The following is a 25285-nucleotide window of genomic DNA, read 5'->3' as shown; positions in this document are numbered from 1 at the left end:
ACTTTAAAACTGGGAACATTTACCGATCCGAAAAGATTATTGTAGTTATTTCACCTTTTCTATTTCAGCAAGTATAAAATACAATTTTGTCAATGTTTATAAATTCAAACAGATTGTTTCAGAACTGTATCTAAACTTATGAACTTTTACATAAATGTTACTCAGACATTTATATGAAAGGTTTACATATGTAATTCATTATCTTTTGAAGAACCTAAGTTGCAAGACTATATTCCCCTGGAGATCAAATAGTAATGTACTTTTAGTACATGAACAACTTTTGTACCATTAGAATATACCAACGTTGTATCTGTGCCTCTGTTTCCTGTATATACAGTGATGTGTTGTTATTTTTTTATGTACGTTTTTGTGTTAGGTTAATGTTTACTCTTTCAGAATAACTTTTCTTTATGTTTGCGTGTATTTTTCTTGTTGCATGATGTGTTATAATCTTGAGTTTTAATACATAATATATCGAGTTTGCTCGCATCGTCGTTCTGATGCTTGTTAAATGTACTGTTCTTTTGATTGTAATAAAATATATACATATACAACCAAATATAGACGTAATTTTGACTATGCATTTGCTAATATTTTATGAAGTTATTCTACTTGTCGGGCTGGGCTTGACTTTCTTATCAAACTAAGGGAACTCGTTTTTCCTCATCAATATTTCACTAGTTAAAAGGAAATCGCAAGCCATTCCGACAGTTTGTTAGTCAGATAGTGTTTAGTAACGAAACTTGTTAGTCAGATAGTGTTTAGTAACGAAACTTGTAATACTTTTCGTGCCTTACTTGCGACAACTAATTATATACTAGCGGCACTTTTATCAGACCTCAGAAACTTGAGAAATGCTGTTAAGCTATTTACGGTTGTTTGGAACGAATCTTATGTTTACAATGACGTGATTTTGAAATCACAATTAATGTAGTATGTTCCCTCATATTAAAAAATATTTGTATACGTTAACCACAAGGCCCGTCGTGGCCAAGTGGTTAGGGCGCTCGATTTATAATCTGAGGGGCGTGGGTTCCAGTAACCGTCACATTAAACATGCTCGTCCTTTCAGCCGTGGAGGCGTTATAATGTAACAGGCAGTCCCACTGTTCGTTGGTAATAGAGTCGCCCAAGAGTTGGCGGTTGATGGTGGTGATTAATTGCCTTCCCTCTAGTCTCGCACTACTAAATTAGGGACGGCTAGTTTAAATAACCCTCGCATAGCTTTGCGCGAAATTAAAAAAAAAAAAAACATAAAAATCAGATGTAACCTTATCAAATGAGCCTTCTGGCTGTTTCTTTGAAACACCTTTCAAAATCACCATAGGATTTCTTCTCTTTTTAATAATTTTTTGTAGGCTTCCACTGCAAAAATGCAAAGCTTAAGAATGTAGCGTGTAAATGTTTGTTTTCCTGCTTATTTCTACAAACTTATATTTACTTAAAAACCACAAGCCCATTACCTTTAATCGGTGTAGTAATAATAAATGTCCTTACAGTTTTCAAAGCTTTTCAATTCCCTGGTTTCGCCCTAACTTTATACTGTTGTTTTATTCCTAGGTCTAACATTGTAACATCCCGAGGGCACAACCAGTGAGTAAGTTAAGTTTTAAATCTGTTCAGTGGTTGTGCACCAATTTTTTTTTATTTTTTTTTCAAATTTGACATAGCCCCTAGAAAATTGTAACACTAAGACCCTTTTCTCATCATTAGATAGATTGTAGTTTCGTACGATACGAATTGCATCATCTGGATGTTGTGAGAACTTCTACTCAAGTGTATGCCTTTTAAGGCCATTGAGTTCAAGCAATTATTGAACTCTTATTCCATTAAAGTTGATAATTGCAGCTTTAATATATCATAGGTTTAGGGAGCTTACCCAGTTTTTTTCAAAACTTATTATTTCTTTAAAAGTTTAATGTAACAAATTTTATTTTAATTTACAAGCTCAAAAACTTGTTTTGTTAGTTTTTTTCTGTAGTTACGTTGTAAAATTCGTTGTCAAAGGAGAAACTGTAACTTCTCTGTAAATAGCGCATGCGTGATGCCAAGTTAATATGGCAGATTCTGGCCCTATTGAAATTTAGCAAATTTGTCCAATCTTAACAGTTGCGGCTAAGAAACACAGTAACGAAACTTATCGCTATTCTGCCTTGATTTTCTAACCTATAAGTGATACTGAAATCTTTATAATATATATCTACTCATTCTCTTATTTTTACAAATAGAAATAATGCTCTTGCTACTATGTATACAAGTCATGCCTGAAAAAGGAATCACATTATGGTAATATAATAGTTTGGTAAATAACTATTTATTAGCGGTGAAAATTACTACAAAAATGTTCCTCGGAACGGCTGTTATGGGTATTAACACTTTTATTGATAAACGGAGAACAATGTTTCGGCGTTCCTTGGTCATCTTCAGGCTAACAATGAGATTTTGCAACTGACCGTTGTCAGGCACATACATGTCTTAGGGACAAGAGTATAGACGTTTATGGAATTGTAAGAGGCGTTGCAGTTGGATGTTAGGTTATTAATTAGTATAGTTATGAAGGTATTCCTTTGTGTTTGTTTAATTTTGGTTTTAGTTGTATAACTAGGGCTTCTTTAAATTTGCGATTGCTCATATTTGTTTCACTACTTAGTATCTTGGTGTTTTCTATAGTTATGTTGTGTTTAATTGAGGAACTTACTACATGTTTTCAGAAGACAGAATAATATGCTGTCAAAGCATGCATGTTCCTTCATAAATAAATCACTTTATTATGCCTATAAATCGTTGTTTGCGTACTTATTAGTTTAAATTATGTTCAAGCGTTGTTACCTAATACATGACTGAGTAAAAGTGAACTTTTACAGTTTTATGTGACAATAATCGACCCACATGTCGTATAATCATTGTATAGAATGAGAAATGCATCGGAAACAGTTACCAACGCTCAGTTTTTACCTTGGACGTCAGGCACAACTGTTTTCTTAACTTTGCCGTTCCATTTTATTCATAACGTGCAGAACGTGATATGAATTAAAGAATGTTCACGTCCTACATTTTTATCAGAAGATAGAAGCTCATTTTTATTTGTGTATTTGGAAGAGAAATTAATTCCGTCTCCAAAGCCATTTGAAAATGTATAATATATCAGTGAATGTTAACTGGCAAATCATGTTATTTAATGTTCCTGATTCGACATTCTTTATACCAATATCTGACAATAAAGAAAAGTTATCCTACACATAAAGCTAATATTATTATAACTTATATTATATTATATTATTATAACTTCGCAGCTCACGACTACAAACCAGTTTTCTCGTCTACACTTATCGATTTTGCAATTTTGGTCAAAATACTGCTTAATGCATACTAATAATTATATAGTTACAAGTCAGTATTTTTAAAATAGATACCTGTATTTTAAATGTTAAGATGCTCGGATTTTTTATGTATTATACCACTGAAAGTCTGCAGAGTAAAATAAAGAGTTTGTGTATTTGAACTTACTCTGAAAGTCCGTGCCAATTTGGAGTTTTACTTTAAAATAGAAAAAAAGAAGATAGCAACTAAATAGATAATAGAACTGACCAGGATATTTATCAAATTATCTTCGTGTGGCGTAGAAACTGACACGCGCGAGGTTCCGTAACAGTATATTTTATTTCAAATTATTGAGTCCTTTAAAAAGCTGTATATATAGACATTTTTCGTTTTAAATATTCTGTATTAAAAATTCTGAAAATCTGAGTATGAATGTTTGCACAATAAATCTTATAAACCTAGTAATTAGAGATTATTAGTTACGACTCGCTCACTAAATGCAGAAGACAGAAGACAGACTTGTAACTTTGTCAAAGTTTTAATCCTCTATCACGTCCATGATAATATTTTTGTAGAATTTTACGCAAAACTTCACTAGGACTGTTTACGTTATCTGTCGCTAATTGTGAAGTGAAGGCACCCAGTCAACATCGTATCTTGGGCTATTCTTTACCAACAAATAGTAGGATAGACCATCACACCATAATACTCCTGTGGCTAAATAGACGAGCATGTTGAGTAACAAGTTTCGACCATTCAAATCGCAAATTGCTAATCAAGCGCCCTAACCACCAGGCTATACAAAACAACGTTTATTTTGAAATGTTTAAGAATTATAATTCACTGACAATTTAAATTTTCGATTGTTTTGGTACCAGAGAACATAAAACTGTGCATGTTTCGTCAACAATTTTTGTTCAGTCTACATTTGATTTTTAACGTTACTTTTTACACCATAAAGCGTCACAAGCATAGGAAAGATGCGTACAATGTACGAGATTTTTATTTTGAACCTCAGAGAGATTTTCCATGTAGTATGCACGAGCCAGTATCTGATCGTCATAAACGTGGATAGTAGTAAACTGACATCGTAGTGGTTTGTTCTGGTGTTGGGATTAATTAAATTATAATCGTTACGTTCAAGTTTTACATATTATTCAACTATTACTGTTCTTCTGTGGTTCTGTTTCCTAAAAGTATATTTGAATTGTCAAAAAAACGAAAAACTACAAAATAATAGTACATGATTCTCAAAGATACGGCTGCTGATTTTAATGTAGAACAGGGTACTCTTCGTAAAGTAGGTTTATTTGTTGGAATACAGTGACATTTCAAACTTTATTTTTAATATTTATCAGATTTGGCCTTAACTTGCAGATTAACCTGATAACGTTAAATGTGTTTGCCATGATCATTTGAAACGTTTCATGACACTAGCTTGTTCGTAAATCTATTGAAAATTATTCTACTAAAAGAAACATTTTAAAATGTTCATGAATGCTTACGAAATCAGTTCTTCCATTAAAAGAAGCACTTTTAGATTATTTTGCATGTTTGTTTCTGTTATTGCTCTTGTATTATAAAGTCAAACTTAAAATTGCCTATTAATAAGAGAATGGTGAACATTATCAAAACCTATACTACAGAAGAAAGATAAATTCACATTTCAGACATGTACAAGTTTTATAAAAAAATATTTGGTTGATCTTTTCGTTATAAGATGATGAAGAACTAACGCACATACGGGTTACAGATACGTTTTTGTATTGAAAGTAAAGCTGATGGCTAAAGACTTATGATACTCGTTTAAAGGCATATTTCAGAAACATTTTGAGGATATTCTATATTGCGTATATCGGGCATCAGTCATATCGAGTATAATGATTCGATGTCATCATCCTGGTTATTTGATACGAATCCTAAGTTGTTGTTGGTATGTTATTGATTAGTAGCTATAAACCTTTCTCGTGGAAATGAGTGAAGGAAACCCATTTCAGCTCAGTTTAGCTTTCTAATACTAACCAACGTTTATTTTTTTTTTGTCTGAAGTGAAACCTGAAATAAAGTTGTGATTATATAGGTGTAGAAAAATCGTGTGTGGTCGGATGTAATGCTTTCAAAAACGCTAAACATTACCAAGTCTGAACATCTGTTTTTTTGCTCGGAGCACCTCTTGATGTGGCGGGAGGGCCTCTCTGGGAATATTCAGCCTGTAAGTTTATCTTCTCTGCGATCCAAGCATCTGCGTATGATGGCAACACGCGAAGGGATGATAATGATCCTGGTAGTTGAATGATGTCTGGACCTCTGCAGTTCAGTCATAACTTGGAATTCCAGGGTGTTCGGAAAGTCACTGTGCAATTATATATTTATTAACAGACATGTTTCAATATAGAATACAGGAGGTAAATATGAATGACAGTTATAAACAATGTTGAAAGTGATCCCCGTTGGCATCAATACAGGGTTGGATCCTTCTTATTTTGTTTCTAAACACCGCTATCAGTTGCTGGCTTGAAATAGACTGAATAAAATATGATTACAAAACTGCCCAGTGACTTTCCGAACACTCTGTTTTTGGGTCTAGAATGGTCTTTCCAAGGTCAGTCGACTGGTTGCTTGTGGTTTCTCTTAATTAGGTACTAATTATCATTCGTCCTCAGTACACAATGCAGACAAAACGAAACCATGTAGTCGCTGTGCTCTCCTATGGTTTGAGCTGCTTGCAGGTTAGAACGTCTCATGGTAGAGTAGAAGTCAGCTGACAGTGAACTTGTTTTCATAACAAACTTAACGACAAAAACAGACAAACCAGGAAACGACTTCGTGCCTGTCGACTCCATTTGTACACAGTCATTATTTTCAAACAACTCCTGTTCGACGATTTCTGACACTTGTTAGAAATTATATTAATAAAATAAGTTAATTCAGTGGGTTATGTCATCTATGCTGCTCACATGATTTCTTTTCTGGAGTTTCTTGGTTGTTGGGTGGTATGCAGTTTTACTTGTCCAGAAATATTATGCAAACTAAACGGTACACTAATTATATCTTCTCACTTATTTTTCTGCAGGTTATATAATCACTTAACGTCTGTTTATTATCAATTACCTTTGATATCCATAGACTCCTAACCTTATTTCCAATGTCATCCTTATTTATACATTTTTATTCTGGGTTCATGGTCCTGTCCGTATTCGAGGAAACAGTTTCATGGTTAGGCTTAGTGCCAGTTGGCAGGAGATTTGAGACGATCGCAACACAAGTTTTCAGATCAAACCAGTCATCAGTGATTAGCGGTATATTTTGCGCAATATTCTGAACGAGAAAGTTGGTCCCGACAAGATTCCAACATTGGCCATTGTTATACGATTTATCGTTTTATTCTTCAAAGGAGTGGCCCATCAGTGTATGAACATTCCAGTTACAGTTGTACAGTGGTGAAATTATTTTAGACATGCTGTATTTAATTCATGGTATGTTTTCGACATTGGACAGTTTAATGGGAAACTTTAAACTTGTACAAATGTATCGTGGTTTTGGCTATTTAAAGGCCACAGTTGAAAAAAAATTAACTTTGTAAAAAAAATGTTTTATGATTGTTCTTATTTTCACAATATAATTTATCGTTAACTTGTAGTTGTTGAACGCTGGAAAAGAGTATATGATATTGATGTTCATAACATAGGAAGATTATTATACGTAACTGTTTAGTATCAGTTACGTTTTGTTTTGTTTCTTTCTACGTACACAAAGACCAGTTTAGCACAAAAACGATTGACTCTTGTTGGTCAGTTGTTACGTCGTCTGTAGTTCTACGCAGAAGAATAACAAGAAGACATTAAGAAAGAATGTTAACGTCCATCTCCTGGGCGCTTGAACTTTTATTCGCTACTATATACGCTGATCAGTTATTATATATTGAGTAGTTAAGAGTGCTCGACCCGAATCGCAACCTGGTGCCCTACATGTTTGCCCTTTCAGTCGTTGTAAAGCGAGATCTATCCCAAAGGTTGGAGGGTACTATTGGCTGATTGCATTCTTGTAGTCGGCAGTTTAAATCGGGAAGATTACGGATAGTTTAGTTTAGTTTGCCTTTGCCAGTATATTCCTGAAAGGATGTATATAACTGGCTCCTTTAATATAATAACAAGCGTACGAAACTAGAAAATAAAAAAATACAAATCAAAATAGTATGAGGCACACCTTCCCTTACCCCCCCATAAAAATAATAAACTGCAACAGTTCTAAATCAGATGACATGCTTAAAACTCCGAAGCTGCAAACAATAAGAACGTCTAAGAAACATTTGAACGTCTTGTAAGTTTACTTGATTGCAAGCATTTATTATTAATAAATATTACACTTACCATGTAGCTTGGATTTAGTCTTGTTTCTGCAGTTTTTTTTTGTTTTAATGATGCTGTTTGAAAAGTAGTGGACAAGTGAACTTACTGGCTTCATATTTGTTTCAACCAAACCATTCTCATACTATGCCAGAAGCATAGATTCCTAATGAAATCTATATCTGGAATCAGCAGGGTAGGAATGGGGAACGTAGAAATGTGACGTGTGACCAGGAAACAACTTGTGTGGGAACCCAACAAAATATTGATGTATTATCTACAAATCTCGTAACCAGTAACCAGGGCGAAGTATTAACTAGTGATACCCACCTATCCTGGCTTAAAAAAAAAAAAAATCCATACATTTTAACAAATTTACTAGTGATAAAGAAAGTGAAGAAACAATTGTTTATTGTTATTGTTATACACTTCATATTTTATTCATTTTGCAACCTCAGTTATATCGATGAAGTCGATCGACCACAAAATATCAAGGTATTAAAGCCTCGTTCTTGAATTATAGGACGTAAATGACTTTATGCGTACCATTTTGAGAGGGAACGCTGTCTCTCTCTTATATGTGAGGGGCAATGCTCACATTTAGACAGACCCAGATTGTTTTTCTTTAGCCTAACAACTTGCTGTATGTAGGATCTACTACACTGTATTTGGGATTTCATTGCTTTCCTTCACTCTGCCACTACAACTGGTGAGGGGAAAAGTTACCGACATGTTCTGGAAGGTGCCTGCTTCATCTGAGAAATAACTTTCCAAATCATCTCTGTCGCGCGCGCGAAGTGGACCCTGGACAACTGCTTCTTTTGTCCATTTAATAGAACGGTCATGCTCATGATTCAAGGCTAATACCATGAAAAGATCTTACACAAGCGATTCTTACTGTTTATTTGTTGTTTATATTTTCCCTAATCTGTCACGTTGAAAGTTTTTAACGAACACACATATCCAAAACATTTTTAATACGATATGCATCAAGGCTTCCAGTAATCGAAGGGTTTTCCCGAATCGATTCTTGTACAATTTATTTTATTATTATTTCCTTGAAACAGTTAACACCTTAGATATTCGAATGTTTTTGTTTATCTTACAAATGGTATGTATGCTCCAAGGTTTTCATTCAAGAAATCAAACGGAAGTATGCCTGTTTTACTAGTTGCCATAACAGTCACGAGACAATTTTGTAAACAAAATGCATGTGCTTGCTGTAAACATAAATTGTACTTTTATCTGTAACTTTTTACAGCTATGAAAGTTTTATAAGAAATAAACCTGAATATTTCTGTTTTATATAACCTATTTCACGATTACAAATCACTGATGCATGATATAGAATGTTTAAAACCATGTATTTTTTTGTTTTATTTCTTGTCAAAAACAAATCAAATTTGTTTACAAAATTTTGGCTTTGGGTTCAATAGCGAAAATACATCACTGTGGGTGTGAAGGTTATTGTCGAAATTTCTAAAACATGTTTTTTAATGTTATTTCTTGACACTTGTGTATAATGTAAAACAACGAATAAAACCCAACGTTAAATACGTACACAGTTAAAAACATTTTTAATTAAGGTCAGTATATGACCCTTAGAAAAATGACTCTAAGATATTGTAACAACATATTCAGGAGTGAGTTAAAGATATAATCGTCTCATTCATTCTTTGTTGCCAGGCATAACCCGGTGGTATCTGAGAGTCGCGGGTTTGTATCCCCGTAACACCAAATATGCTCGCCCTATCAGCAGTGGTGGCGATATAATGTGACGGTCAATCCCACTCACTATTTGTTGGTAAAAGAGTCGCTGCCTTCCATCTAATCTTATATTAAGTTAGGGACGGCTAGCACAGATAGCCCTCGTGTAGCTTTCCGCGAAATTGAAAATAAACTTATTTTTTAATTAGATCATTTGATCTATGTACAAGTTTATAATTCCTGCATTAACATTTTAGAAAAGGTCACCCAACATTTTTGCATGAATATTCGCCGGATCTTCATCTTTATTTAATAATACATGATCTCTTTTATTTTTTTTAATTATTTTCAACCATTCTCGAATGTTATTAGCTACAATACCTTCAGGTTGAGCGTAGTATTACAGTATGGTCCCGTAATACTGAATGTTGTATTTCATGTACATGTTCTGCTACGGTTGAATTTTCGATTTTTTTTTATTACGCATTGTTTATGCTTCACTGAATGATATTTTAAATAAAGTTTGGTCTGTTCAATATTCAGTATAAATATTTTCACACTCATTCAATTTCATAGTTTTCTTAAGCATTACCTACACTTTGCTCTATCTTACTAATTGCTTTAAATGTAGGATAAAATTTGTTTTCTAAAATGCTTTAAATAATAGTTAAACCTGGAATATGTGGCAAAATTAAAGGTTCCTTTTCAATTTTTTTTTTATAACTAGGTTTTAAAGTAATACTTTGGATCAGTGACATTACTGTATTGGTGAATATTTTAACAGCTCTATCTACAGCATTCAGGTTAAACTCTCTTTCAGTTGCTACGAATTTCGTTAACACTAATTGTTTAGGTTTTCTTTCTAGTATCATCAAAATCCCATAAACGTAAGAGCAAAACGCAAATCTATCTTTTGTGACCTAGTATGACATGATTCTCGGTGTGGAGGCACAAAGACAGAAAAATATTTTCGAAAAATAGATGCTTGTAGATTACCGTGTAAATCTCGTTTACTAATGCATCTAGGAGAGGCGAGCTATTATTTTTCTGTTTTGTAAGTGAATTGTATAGGTGTTTCTGTACTATTGAAATAACATGCAGACTCAATTAATACCTTATTATCATGTCTCCACGCTAAGAATGTGTCATCTACATATCTTATCCAAATGTCTGTGTGCATAATTTATGGCTGTAATTTCAAATACACACGTATACAAGTCACACAACAACTGTGAAAGTGATGATTCCGTAGCTAGCCCTTCACTTTGTTTATAAATATTGTTTATTTGAAGAAAAAAAAATGGACCTTTCGCTTACTGGTTGTGTAGCACCTTGAGTTACAAACACAAAAATCGTAGAGATAATAATGGGTTTGTGTAATGCTTGTTTGCTCTTGTAGGTAGACATGCACAGCACACACGGGCATCAAATTTATATCAGTTTTAAAGTTCCGTTTTGAATTGTTTTTTTACTGAATATAAGTATTATTTTATTACAAGTTAGTTTTTACATTTTGTAAAAGCTATAATTTGTAAGAAAATAACAGATCGTTTTGTTGTGGGATTTTAAAATATTATACATACATACGTTGAACTTAACAAGATACTGTAATATGTACAGGTTGAAGAAGGAAAGAGATATCGACGGGAAACCAGTATCGTTTGACCTATTAAAGTTGAGAAAAATTTTGTTAATAGGTGGTGTTTGAGTTTGACCCTTCAGTTAATACAAAATGGATCTGCCAAAAATCTGGCATTAAGAAGTTACGATAACATCCGGTAAACTATAATATGCATTATTTTTCTAAAACAGAACCATTTGTCGTTGTCAATTCTATAATTGTTCGGTATTCACTATCAAACTATTTTTCACGTTGTAAGAGGCGTAGCTAATTCTATTTTAATCCAAAGAATCTGTATTGATTAATCGTATACGGTTGTAAAACTATGATTTATATCACTGGTGTGTTTTAGTTTGTTTACACTTTAGATAGAGTAGATTTCGTTCGTAAAGTTCGTTAGGACAAAACTTTTCAACAGGGTGAATGGTTCACTCAGGGCTTAATGACATAAGAGTCAGAGAGGAATGGTTCACTCAGGGCTTAATGACATAAGAGTCAGAGAGATTATTATCCGTTATACAACAAATCTACGAGCAGAACAGTCGTTGGTTATTATTCATTATAGTTGTAGTTTGACTTATATTTGTCACTATTTCATTTTAGTTCATTTTATATTTTTTTTTCGAACTGAGGCGAGTGAAAAATTTAGATAATATAGTGCTGCCATCTGCCTTTAGATAAACGTCCATTATCTCAATCATGTTTAGGAAAAGACTTCTCGTAGTATTATCCTAATACTAATATTATTAACATCAGTAAGTTTATGACGAATTATTCTTACTATCTTTAGTTCTAGTTCTCTAGAAAGTTTCATGAAAGTTGAGAAAGATTAGAAAGTTCATTTTAGTGTGTCTGTCGTGTATATCTATAATTAATGTCAAATCGTACTTTCTGATACTATTTTGAATCATCGTTTGTTTTTGGTGTAGTTAAGAAATTTAAATAATTCAATATTTGACGTTAATTAAGAGCCGGTTTGATTCTGTTTTATTGTTACCAGGATCTAATCGAGAAACATAACGTTTGCACATGTATAGTGGTTACTTGATAAGTTGAGATAACGTGTGTATACATATAGTGGATATTTAATAACGTTGAGGTGTAACAAGAAAGTGTGGCTTTAACCCTAAATCTGTCACCGTACAGGTATTTGATATAATTCCGTATGAAGTGGTATACGTCTTCAGTTTTAATAGTAGAAATTTGACATAAGATTATACAATGTTTGCGTTATTGAAGCAAAGCTGATTGATCATTGGTTAATTATATTTTATTAGTAATTTTATTAACAATACTAACAAAAGTGTATCCTTGCCAGGCGTGACAATTACGTTGGCTTGATGTGGATGGCGGGACGGCGTGCATACTAAGGGATAGTAAGTGGCAATGGGTAAAATGAAAATGATTTTCAGGCTCGCCAAAATAGGAAAACTAATAAACTCACGGGTTTTAGAATTCTAATGACATGCCCAGGAATTCCTGAAAGTTTCATGGTGATGGGAAGTTGGAAAGTTTTCGTTATGGACCAACAGATATACAGACACAAGCCACTTTGTTGTACTAAATACATATTAGGAATGGACTACAGACGGCTCTAAAGTTTATTGTTTGTGCTTGAAGAATTTCCTGCTTATAACTTAGTATATTAAAACATTAGATTGCAGTATAATAAATTAAACTATGCGCGTTGGTAAATTTTACGCCTACTATTTCCCTTGATCGATTAGTTTTGTAGATTCAAGAGCTTTTCATTCGGCGTTTTTGCGCAAGGGGTCACGGGTAAATTAACGATAGATGTTCGACCGATTCGCGAGTTGCAGCAAGAGACAGTCAAATAGTGACACTCGTCTATTGTTCGCGGTGCTTCGTGCAAGCTGTAACGCATGATACACTACTTCCGTGCAGCGTACATGCTTGTTGCTCGTAGTACACTTACATAAAGATAAGTATATTTATCGATGTTTGTTTGTTAAACATTGGGAAGAGTAAAGAGAATAGGACGTTTGTTGTCTTGGAGGTAAGATTCAAATAACTTTTGATTTGACATAGATTGACTTTGCTTTGGATTGACAACTTGGACATAGAGTCAATGAACAAATATGTGCACTTGTAATTGTAAGCGACTCTGTATTCAGTAGTGTTTAATGAGGAGAATAATTCATGTATATAGAACTTAGTTCCAGGTGATAGTCAGCAGCGAATTCATTTGTTGTTGAAGTAACCAAACATTACTTCTTCCAGTATTATCCCCTCACCTCCATTCATTATCAAATTTATCTCGGACGACACGGATCTTATCGAACACTGTAACGTTTATTGTATAATGCAAAGATTGTATGTGTTGTTATGCTCTATGAAGTTTGCCAATAGAGATTTTCTTTCGTTGTTATTACTAGAAAATGAGTAATAAAAATTAGTACTTTAGGCAATAATTCCGTTTAGGAATTCTGGTTAATTTTTTTTGTTATTTTTATTTGTAGTTTATTTTATGTGTATGGTTAATAAATACAATTGACAAATATTTTCTGTAGTTTTCCCCCCTTATGTTCCTGATTCTTCTGTTTTAATGTTAATGTCGTGTTCCGATGTGCCACAGATCCTTTTTGGGTTTCTTTCTTGTTATTGTCATTACTTTTTGTTCACCTTCCTTTTATTTTATATATGTATCGTTTAAATCATAAGCTTACAGGGTTTTTTTTTCCCTTCTCATTTCATGTTTTTGTTTTCATGATGGCGTTTCGATATGGAATCTTTTCCATAGTTGAAATTTAGTAAAACTAAATTTAGTAAAACTAAATTTCTGTAAAAACGAGTCTCGCAGACTAACATGTTTCTTCTCCAACTAGAGAACCTGTAGAAACGTTATTTAATATCTTGTAAAAATTTTCATTACGCGAAAATAGTCAAAGCACAATTCGAGTGTACCCCATGAGACCGATTTTCCAGTCGCAGGTTTTTCTCGCAACAGACTTTGATAACGCTGATTATACTCCATTATTGAATATTTGTTATTCTATTTTAATATAAAAATTAACTTTCCATATGCATGAAATACATCAATTTTGTTGAACTATATTGGAGCCTTTTTATTTTTTATAGATATTTTAAAATCCTTTGCCCATTTACACACTGAGCTACACTCTGGTTCCCAAACCGTTTCCTCTGATGACATCGTAACCCACATAACTTGGTTTCCCCAACGTTCTGCCACATGCAGTATTATTTTGTAACACTTTTTTTTCCATGTTCTTAATTATTCTTTGTATGGTGAAACTCGCGGCACTCCTAGCAATTTGTTTTTGCTCGAAATTCAAACCAAGCAGTAATTTGCTAAGAGTTTCACACTGTGGAAACTGCTGCAATAGACGCAATTTTCTGTTGTTGTTCAGTTTACCTAAAACTTATTCTGGTAACTATTGGAACTGTACTAAAGAAACAAGTGCACAATATTTACTACTGTTATCTGATCACTATCTACAAAAGCATGTTTACTTTCATCAGTGTAGCCGTTTTTTAAAACGAAGCATAATGTATAAACTATAGAATGATCTACCACTTTAAGTGGTGTCTCGTTTTGTGATTTTCTTGTATTAATACACTTAAATATTAGCTTTTATTTTTTGGGATAAATTTGTTATTACGTCAACAAATGTTGGAATGTGGTTAAGTTATTTTTAAAGTATGAACTGAAATAAACATTTATATCGTTGATTTTTCGAAGTCGTGTAGCAAAGATAGAAAACGTAACCATTAAGCTGGTAAAATGGATATAAACTTGAGGCTCTCCGGTGAGACAGCGGCAAGTCTTCGGATTTATAACGCTAAAATCAGTGGTTCGATTCATCTTGATGGTTACAGCAAATAATAGCTCGATGTTGCTTTGCTATAACACACACACACAACACACGGATATATACTGAAGACAAAGAATAACGTGGTACAGCGAACAACTAAAGTAGGACTTGTAGAGAATGACGAGATTATAGAGGGATACGTAAGGTAAGAGGGTAGAAAGACAAAAGCAGCGGAACTCATCCAAAAATAGATCATATTATGTTGTAAGGTTGGTACCATTATTATGTTGTTTAAAGATTTACCAGGAAACAAGGTAACATATGAAGAATAAACTGATTCCAACATGTACAGGAAGAAGAAAGTTGAAAAGAGAATGAAAAACATTGACAACTCATAGTTAATATGAAAAAAGAAGTATGTAATATGGCAAAGAAAGAGTCATCCTGTTGAAGGTGTAGTGCGTACAGAAAGAACGAACGAAAGGAAAAGGTGTAGTGCGAACCAGACGGCGTACAGAAAGAACGAAAGGAAAATGTGTAGTGCGAACCAGACGGCGTACAGAAAGAACGAAAGGAAAATGTGTAGTGCGAACCAGACGGCGTACAGAAAGAACGAAAGGAAAAGGTGTAGTGCGAACCAGACGGCGTACAGAAAGAACGAAAGGAAAATGTGTAGTGCGAACCAGACGGCGTACAGAAAGAACGAAAGGAAAATGTGTAGTGCGAACCAGACGGCGTACAGAAAGAACGAAAGGAAAAGGTGTAGTGCGAATTGAGTGGCGTAAAAAGATCATGGAGAGATTTGGTTGGTATAATGAAAAACATAAGAAAGCGAAGAAAAAATGAGGTTATGGAAGAATGAAAGTTTGTGAGAATAGAAAAAATAGGTGCTTAAAGGAAGAATATAGGAGGACAGAGAATGGGTTGTATGGAGCCTGGCAAGACGAAAGGGATCGGAAAGAATTCCATGGTTAAAGAGTGAAACAACATACAAAAAATTAGCTGTTAAAAAAAAAAAGTATAACAAAGTTGGACAGGTGCACGATTAGCAGACTGTCTTCCATGTGCTGAAGAATGAGCGATTTAGAAATGATACTAATAAAACAACAACAACAACAAATATCTACATGTTCAGCTTACCGTAGAAGTACAGATTATGTTGACAAAGAATACTGACTGTCAATGTCGTGAAATGAATCAGGAATTCTAGTTAATTTACAATTCAAAGATATTTAAATCTATCTCGAAGAAAAGACGAGTGATGAACCTAAATATTGATTTTTGCCGTTCGTAACCCTAAAAAAAGTTGCGTCTTTTTATTTATTTCTCTCTTTTTTTTCTTTGTGATTTCCCGGATGTTGTTTTTTTTTACACTAAAGCAAATAACTTTAGTTTAGTACCTAACTAGGCATTTCAAGTGTTTTATACAGGCTATAATTTTGATGTTCGAAGTCGCTGTTTCGTTTTGCTGTGTTTTCGAACAGTAAGCTTCCCTCGAGTTTTTGTGGTTTTGTTTTTCCCTATTTTGGACATCACTAGGGTATTAGAAAATAGTCCTGGGGTGTACGCTGGAATAAAGAAAGTGGAAACAAACTAGAAGAGATAAACAGTTTTTAAAGAGAAGTTGCATAGGATAAAAGGGTATTTAGAGGTTTTTGTACGTGAATGAAAGATATATAATTAATGTATTTCATGCTCTTGCATATGGTTGTCCTCGGATGAGTTATACGTTCTCATTTGTGGTTTAATATTAAAGATATATGATACAGCTGCGTAAATCATGATACTATATAGATGATATAATTGGGGAAAGGGGTCCACTAATCCTTTCTTCCACATCGATGTAGAAGCTAGAAATCGAGAATGTTACAGTATGAGATTACGTTTAGATGTAGCTGTCTTTATATCAGTCCCTTTGAAAAAAGAATAAAAAGACAGTGTTAAGCTTAATTAATTATCAAAGGTTTAATGAATATAATCCTGCATAACTATTATGCAGTAAGTGAACAAAATTTAAAATGTTTGCAAATATATGAGAAATTAACACAACCGTTGACCATATACACTACTCTTCCGAGTTGGCGTGGTCTAAGTTTAAAGTTTAGTGTGACGGACTTCGTATCAGAAGATCCAATGTTCGAAAAGCGATATACAGTTGGCTGCATTCAACACCTTCCTCTGTGGGAGAGTTCTAACCGTAAACAATCCCTCTATTCGGTTGAGGGTATCCGTGTAGGCCACGGGGCTACTGAATGGTTAGTAGTGTTAAATCAGGGATGGCTGTATTTGGCCTTTAATATTTCGTATCTGACTACTTAATACTAAACACTGTTCCTTTCACGTGTTTTGTTTTCTGCATCATTTATCTTTATTATGTGATAACTTTAACTGTGTCTCAGTCTCTGTTGAATGGTTTGATCGATTGAAAGGTTCATAGCAGATTACACTATGTAACAAAATTTTAACTTTTTCTTGTTCTTGGGCAGAAAGCGTAATTTCCCAATTGCTTATGCCTAAAGTAAATGGAAAAGACCTATTTTTCTCTTCAAACTTTGCTTTTGTGACCTGGGAATGTGAAACGAAAACATGATGGGAGACTATATTTGGGGGCTGATACGTGAAAGTGATTTATACTACAGTCGCAAATCTCAAAAAACTACTCACTTCTAAACATTTTTGTTCATTCTTATATAACTTTAGTATAAATACATGTAAATCTTGATTCATATGTTGTTTTATTCAGAACTTGTGTAAATGAAAATGTGCAAATTTGCCCGTGTTTACATAGAAAATAGGTTAATTTCTAAATGTCATTATCCAGGTTACATAAGCAAAGTTTGAAGGGAATAATGGCCATTTTCTGTACTTTTACAACAAACAGTTAAGAAGTAACACATGCTATCCAGGAACAAAATTTGTGTTGCATAGTGTTATATGTATAGTAATGATTGCACTCGAATGAAAATGGTGAAACTTATTTTCATCTTAAGTACCTCATGCAACTTTATGCAAAATGAATGTAGTGATGTTGAAAAATCTAACAAACTATTTAAAATAATCTAAGAATTTTAATGTAACAAGAATGTGACATTTTTGAACACCTTCTTGTCCAGTAAAACGATTCAACTACATCAAAGTGTATGGGGCGATTCTTAAAATCCCAATAGCCAGAAAAATTAATTACAATCGACAGCTTCCAGAAACCGTATGTGTGTGTGTTTTCTAATAGTAAAGCCACATCGGGTTATCTGCTGAGGGGTATTGAACCCCTGATATTAGCGTTATAAATCCGTAGACAAACCGCTGTACTAGCGGGGGGCACCAGAAACCGTACTGGGCAATATTTTATATCCGGTGGTTTAACCTTTGACGGTGCGTTCCCGTAACATCCCCGCAAATGACAAGTTTTTACTATATGAATACAGTGGTTAATAATATAATTTTAGAAATTCATTATGGGCATTTAAAAATATATAAATTATTCTTTCATTCATATTGTATGTACTTATATATGCAATTCTTAAAATTTCATGAATACGACGGAAGAGTACTCCTATAACGTGTGGTACGTGTTCAGCACTGGAGTAATTTATATATTAAGTGACAAGACAATTATTGTGCTCAAATTTGCCAACTTTCTAAGAACCATTTTATTGTAACATCTGAAGAAACACGACTTAGCCCACAAACGCCAGTTGTTCATTCTCTGCGTTACGTAACTCGCATAACCCATATTTTAACTGATTTTATAATCCCTATCAAAATTCAAAATTTTCTGCGTATTTTGTCTCGATTTTTTTAAATAAGGATTTTATTTTTTAAAAACAGCAGTAACTGTGATAACATCTTCTGTGGTCGAACATTCATTGGTTTTTTTCTTAACATTTCGTTTGTGGTTTATATAACGTTTATAATAATTCTGTGCTTTCTTCCAACTTGTAATTGTTATATCTGTTAGTACCCTTAGAGCAGGAAGCGCTAAGTTCAAATTTGTTTCTGCGTTTGTTTTATAAACCTAAATCAAGTCAATCTACAGAAATGTAACAATGTTAACCTATTATTGAGTTATGGGTGTCGCACTTATTTTTATGATTACAACTACTGTGATGTAATTATTTAACTAAAAATCGAGAGCTACGTCAGTTAAAACATTGATAAGCCTCAATAATGCATGATAAAAAAAATCTTTATATTAGATATAAACTTAACGTCGTTCCATTTTAGTTGAGTCGGGTATAACCTCTAGGTTGGTGTGCAGGCTGGAATCCGAAGCTCTCGGTTCGTGTCCCGTTTCAGTAAAATCGTTCTCTGTATGGCGACGAAATCCCACTATTTGGTTTGAACAGCCAAAGAATTGGCGGCACGTGCTGTTGACTGGCTGTCTTCCTTCCAGTTTATAACTTAAAGGCAGCTAACACAGATATTCCTTTTTTGTTTTTCACAAATATCCAAGGGCTCGGCATTGTCAGGTGTTAAGGTGCTCTATTCGTAATCTGAGGGTCGCGGGTTCGAATCCCCGTTCCACCAAACGTGCTCACCCTTTCAGCCGTCGGGGCGTTATAATGTAATGGACAATCTCGCTATTCATTGCTAAAAGAGTAGCTCACGAGTTGGCGGCAGGTGGTGATTACTAACTGCCTTCCCTCTACTCTTACACTGCTAAATTAGGGACGGGTAGTGCAGACAGCCCTCGTGTAGCTTTGCGTGAAATTCAAAAACAAACAAATACAAGTATCTGTAGAGAGATTAGTGTCCACTAATTTTGTTGTCACTGTACAGGCTTAAGAAAAGAATTATATTGTACGGGTAGTTACATTTTATTTTTATTTTCGATTGTTATAGAAAACACAGCTGATCTGTTGTATGAGTGAAACAAATTCGTTTATCCACGAGCTAAAGTTTCGATGATACTTCTTGTGGCTACCGAGGAAACTGCGACACACAGGAGCCAGTCTGTCTAATTTTTAAGAATGCGGTCATGGAATGAGTGGTCTTAAAAACAGAAATGAAACAATTGACTGCTTATGAAGTTTTTTTTTTCCACGGGCTTTAGATAAAGAGCTATGACTTTTTAAAAATAATTTGGATCTATAGGAAGAAAGAAATCAATTATTAGAGGAAAAGGAACAACAACAGTTTTTCACCTTAAGTTGGTACCCTTTGAATAGAGCCATATAATAGTACCTTTCCTTTTAATTTTACTGGCGTATAATGAAGTCTCAGAGTCAGTGGTTTGCTCTGTAGAGATGAAGAAATATTTGTATCTTTGCGTGCGTATTATACATTTATTGTACTTTCATTATATACGTGTCCAAACATTCTATAAGATTGAGCAGAAAAGTGGACATTCAATATTGATTTTCAAAAGTCTATATGCTTTTCTTCCTAGGAGAACGATAGGTAAAGATGTGAATAGAAACTTGGAAGGAAAGAATGCGCGGTTTGCTGTGTAACCATAATTCTTATATTTTTAAAACCGGCCAGAAACAAATGATAAATTACTGAAGGCAGGTGCTGATGTATGAAGATATTGGATACAGTTGCTGGTGTGCTGACAGGTGTGTCCATTATAATGTCATAGAATTCAGTGTATTAAAAAAATGCCGCAGTGAAAATCATTCATTATAGGGGAAGATATTCGTATATAAAGAAATGTCCCCTTGAAAGAAATATATATATATATATATAAGTTAAACCTGATTGATCTTCACGTGAATAGAACACTAGAATTGAGTAGTTTATCTGCTAAACTTCGCAGGCGAAATATCGACCTCGTCTTTGTGTAGTGCCCCATCTGATACTTAGAAAGCAAGACACTCAAATTTGTAGTGTACGTATCCCAGAATCTCTATTGCTTTCTTTATTAGAAATTAAAAAGGGGACTAAGTACGTTTCGTTTATATTTACTTTTTGTTTGTGTTAAAGGATGGCGCTGTGTGCCTTCAACAGTGTGATTTGGAAGGTTGTGTATTAGTTCAACGTTGCCCTGCTTATCGCTTTGCGCTACTTGTTTGTTCGCGAACGTTATTCGAACTTTATTGATTATACTGTAAACTAATTTTTCGTTCTTAAGCCGTACTTTTTGAAACATATTGAAATTGTTTCATATTAAGAAAAATAATTACCTCGCACTTTTTTCTCTTTGCATAAAGTATGAAACTGGGACCGGATTTTGTGCTGGAAAGTTTATTTGTAATGTTCTGAAATTGGTATTTTGTCGTGAAATCTGTTATGTGGCACTAAACAGTTTTGATATGTTACGATTTGTTTGTTTGAATAAGTAGGCTTTTATCCTCTATTTGGCAGAAACATTAAATTCAAATAGAGACTAAAAACCGATAATTGGGATGAATATTGCTCATAACTTACACGCCTAAAAATTTCTGGTTTTGTTTAAAAAGACTTATTAGAAATAATACAACCACATCTATTCCACATTAAAATACAATAACACCTTAGCCAACACAAACGTATGAAAACGGAGAAATATTCAGAAAACGCGCACAAAACACCAAATGAACCGACTATAAACGCATGTATTAGCGCAAACATAAACCTTATACACACCTTCCCGGTCGGTTCCCCGAGAGGTCAAATACCCAGAAAATAGTAACACTCAGGACAACACAACAATTTATTAAACCGATACCAGTATTAGAAATACAGGACAAAAAATACAAGGCTCCAGGGCATGTCAAAATACAATATATAGTTATCAAAAAAGGCACACATAGGTTGTACAACCAGAAAGCCGCTAGCTCCAATCTATCCCTAGAGCCACGTTACACGCCAACTGCTTCGAAGCTAGTGAATGTTTTAATATTTTTGAAAGAAGGAAAGCCAGCCAGTAAGTAAACTAGAAAGGTACAAACCAATCAGCTTTATTATAAAAATCATCAGTTCAAGACGTTTGGCCTATCACGAACTGACATCAAAATTACCTGAGATATAAAACGGATTCAGCAAAAAGAGATAAACCATAGACCATCTGGTAATATTCACAGCAACCGTAGAAGATAGTTTTAAGTTAAATGAATGTACTGTCGCTTGCTTTCGCAGTCTTGTGAAGCATTCGACAATGTAGAGCATAACATATTAAAATATCGAATGTGACAACTGAAACTGGCCTGGCATGGCCAGGTGGTCGCGGGTTCAAATCCCCGCCACACCAAACATACTCGCCCCTTTAGCCGTGAGGGCGTTATAATGTTACAATCAAGCCCACTATTTGTTGGTAAAAAAGTAGCCCAAGAGTCGGCGGTGGGTGGTGATGACTAGCTACCTTCATCTAGTCTTGCACTGCTAAATTAGGGACGGATAGCGCAGATAGCCCTCGTATAGTGCCCCCCAGTGGCTCAGCGGTATGTCTGCGGACTTGCAACGCTAAAAAATTCGGGTTTCGATACCCGTGGTGGGCAGAGCACAGATGGCCCATTATGTAGCTTTGTGCTTAATTCAAAACAACAACAACAACAACAACCCTGGAGCATTCTACTCCAAAGACAGGCGTTCCACAAGGAGGGGGTAGTAAGCCTTGTTATGTTAACATCTATGTGAGCGAAAAGTCACTGTATGATACAAATTTCTGCTTCTGTTTCCAGTTCGTTGATGATGTGTTTATCTGGAGAGCTGGTATACTCCAACCATTGCAGCGACAAATTTACAACCACAGTTAAGTAAAGAACAATTGAAATAAAGGAAGAATGAAGATAAAAGAAGAGCAAAGATTTAATAAAATTATACATTTACAAAACTCATCTCAATATATCACATCATCTAAACTCCCGGTTTTAATATACGATTCTAAACTAAATTAGAGTAAACACATGCATATTAAGTTAGAAAGAAAATTTTGACGAAGAGCGAAGTATGTACGACATCTTACTGGCAACAACAGGAGCGCAACAACCTTAAAGATACCAAAAGTTATATACTTCGTGGGGTAGAGTGTACCTGCCTAGCATGGTTAAATGTAACCAAATTACATTTAGTTAGACAATACAGAATCCAATAATTACTAGAGAATAGACTCTCTTTGTTAACCTGAAGCTGATCTAAGAATATCGAAACGTTGTTCTCTGTTTTATTAGTAAATGTTTTAATACCCATACCAGCCGTCTTGAGGTACGTTTTCACTTCAAGTGGGTTTCTTGTCATCACGAATAGAGCAGAGTTCCTAATTACTCAAATACAAACTAACAATAACACAAACAACCTCGTATTTATCAGACTCGCTTCAGGTTAGGACAATAGATTACTTCTGCAAGAATCTTAAAAATGCATCGTTAGGAATGATGATAAACTTTATCATACATGATAAAAATAGACCTAAACGTCTTGCACCACTAAATCTACTCATCCATTTATGTAACCTGTGGTCACCTTCCACTAGGCAAATTGGAGTTAGATATAGCGTTAATACTATTAATTTTTAATACTTATAAATAAAATTAATGCTGTATGTTTTACACTGGTTTGTATGGAACTGTTTGTTAGAACAAAACTTTATATTGACGACGAATGGAAAAAAAAAGGTGTGGCAAAAGTATTCACTCCTACCAATAATGTCACATTTTGATGAAATATAAATAATGTAAACAATGTTTCTAATGAACTTGTTTAATGAACTAATGAACCATTAATGATCAAATTCATGAAGGGGGGGCTAAATATCAGCAAAATCTGCTAAGAAAGTACACATTGATATTTGCTGATTGCATAAATACTTGGTGGAAGCACCTGTGGTAGCAGTTAATGCTGTTAGTAATTTTGAATAGGTATCTTCCTGCTTTGCACAGTGGGATGGTGTAATTTTTGCCCATCCTTCGGGATCGTTGATGGACTACAATCTTCAAGTCTTTCCACAAGTTTTCTGTTTGGTTGGGTTGAAGTCGGTACTTTGACTGGGCCACTCAAGGATACACACTTTCTTTTGAAATCACTCCAGTGTGACTTTGGTCTTGCATTTCGAGTCATTCTTCTGTTGAAATGTGAATTTTCGGACCAGTTTTAGAATCTTGTCTGACTCAAGCCAGTTTTTCTCTAGGATTCGTCTGCACTTTTCACCATCTATTTTCCACTAAACTCTGACAAGCTTCTCAGTCCCTGCTGATGAAAATCTTCCCCGTAACACGATGATGCAACCTCTATTCTTGACAGTAAGGGTGAAGTTGAGTGGGTTATGTGCTGGACTTGCGCCATGCGTAGCATTTTGAATTTAGACAAAAGAAACTAAACTTTTGCTTCGTCTAACCACAAAACTTTCTGTTACGTGTCGGCGGTATCATTTACATATTTTATCACAAACTCCATACTATATTTAAGATAATTATTTTTCAGTAATGGCATCTTTCTTGCTATTCACCCATATAGACTAATTTTGTCTAGGGATTGGAATAATTCTGATGTTTGAACACTGACTTTGAACAACTTTCAAAATCCCATGTCTAAGATGAGAGTCACTGTTGGCTTCACGATGACATCATTAACCAGTTTTTCTGGTTGCCCAGCTGCTTAGTTTAGAAGGGTGACGTGATCTGGGTAGTGACTGGGTGTTATGAAGCACATTACACTTCTTTATGTTGGACTTTACTCTATTCAAAGGGACTTTGAAAGTTTTTGTAACCACCTCCTGATCTGTGCTTCTCTAACACTTTATTCCTGTCTTGTTTGGAAAACTTTTTAATCTTCTTGGTTGGTTTGTCGTATCACTATGTTAGTTGTGGCTTAAATAGAAGCATCATCTATGAAGTCAAGTTATACCATTTTGATTACACACAGACAGAAACCATTACACAAATTTTTGCTTTTATGCTATTTTTTTTACACCTGAACTGGTTTAGGGTTGCCGTAGCAAAGGAGTTGAATACTTTTGCAATTGAAAATATTTTCATCAGTGTTTATGTATCTTTCTCAGCTTGAAGTAGATTCTAAATATAACAGCCCGTGTGAAAATTTCTTGACAAGCTCGGAAGGCAACAAAATGTGGAAACTACAGGGGGTGAATACTATTACAGCCGTGTATACCAGTAAACAAGAAAAAATCTTCAAAGTTCATTTATGTACATGACGTGAAAAGGGTCATTGCGTGTGCGAACGAACTTGCCGCTAGTATAGCGGTAAGTATGCGGATTTACAACGCTAAAATCAGGGGTTCGATTCCCCTCGGTGGGCTCAGCAGATAGCCCCATGTGGCTTTGTTATAAGAAAACACGTGAACGAACTACTGTAATGCGTATGTAGTTAGTGTCTACATGATGTAATAGTGGATTTTACTAGCATTCAAGCCGAAATCTACTGAATTGTTTGTTTTTTTGAATTTCGCACAAATCTACTCGAGGGCTATCTGTGCTAGCCGTCCCTAATTTAGCAGTGTAAGACTAGAGGGAAGGCAGCTAGTCATCACCACCCACCGCCAACTCTTGGGCTACTCTTTTATCAACGAATAGTGGGATTGATCGTAACATTATAACACCCCCACGGCTGAAAGGGCGAGC

General features: G+C 34.5%; 1 protein-coding gene across 4 annotated transcripts in view; it reads left to right on the top strand.

Moving 5' to 3' along the window:
- The window catches only part of LOC143234198 (putative polypeptide N-acetylgalactosaminyltransferase 9), a 195751-nt gene that overhangs the window by 50710 nt on the left and 119756 nt on the right, over positions 1 to 25285 (top strand). Inside the window, exon 1 of one of the 4 annotated variants that reach the window (XM_076471368.1) lies at positions 12846 to 13012. The exons of the other annotated variants lie outside the window; for them this stretch is intronic. The gene's annotated coding sequence lies outside the window, so the exon portion shown is untranslated. Of the gene's footprint in view, positions 1 to 12845; positions 13013 to 25285 lie in introns of those variants that run through there. 4 annotated transcript variants of the gene reach the window in all.

This window comes from Tachypleus tridentatus, chromosome 12, assembly GCF_004210375.1.
Source record: "Tachypleus tridentatus isolate NWPU-2018 chromosome 12, ASM421037v1, whole genome shotgun sequence".
Classification (NCBI taxonomy): Eukaryota; Metazoa; Arthropoda; class Merostomata; order Xiphosura; family Limulidae; genus Tachypleus; species Tachypleus tridentatus.
This window is presented reverse-complemented; position numbering and strand designations above follow the sequence as displayed.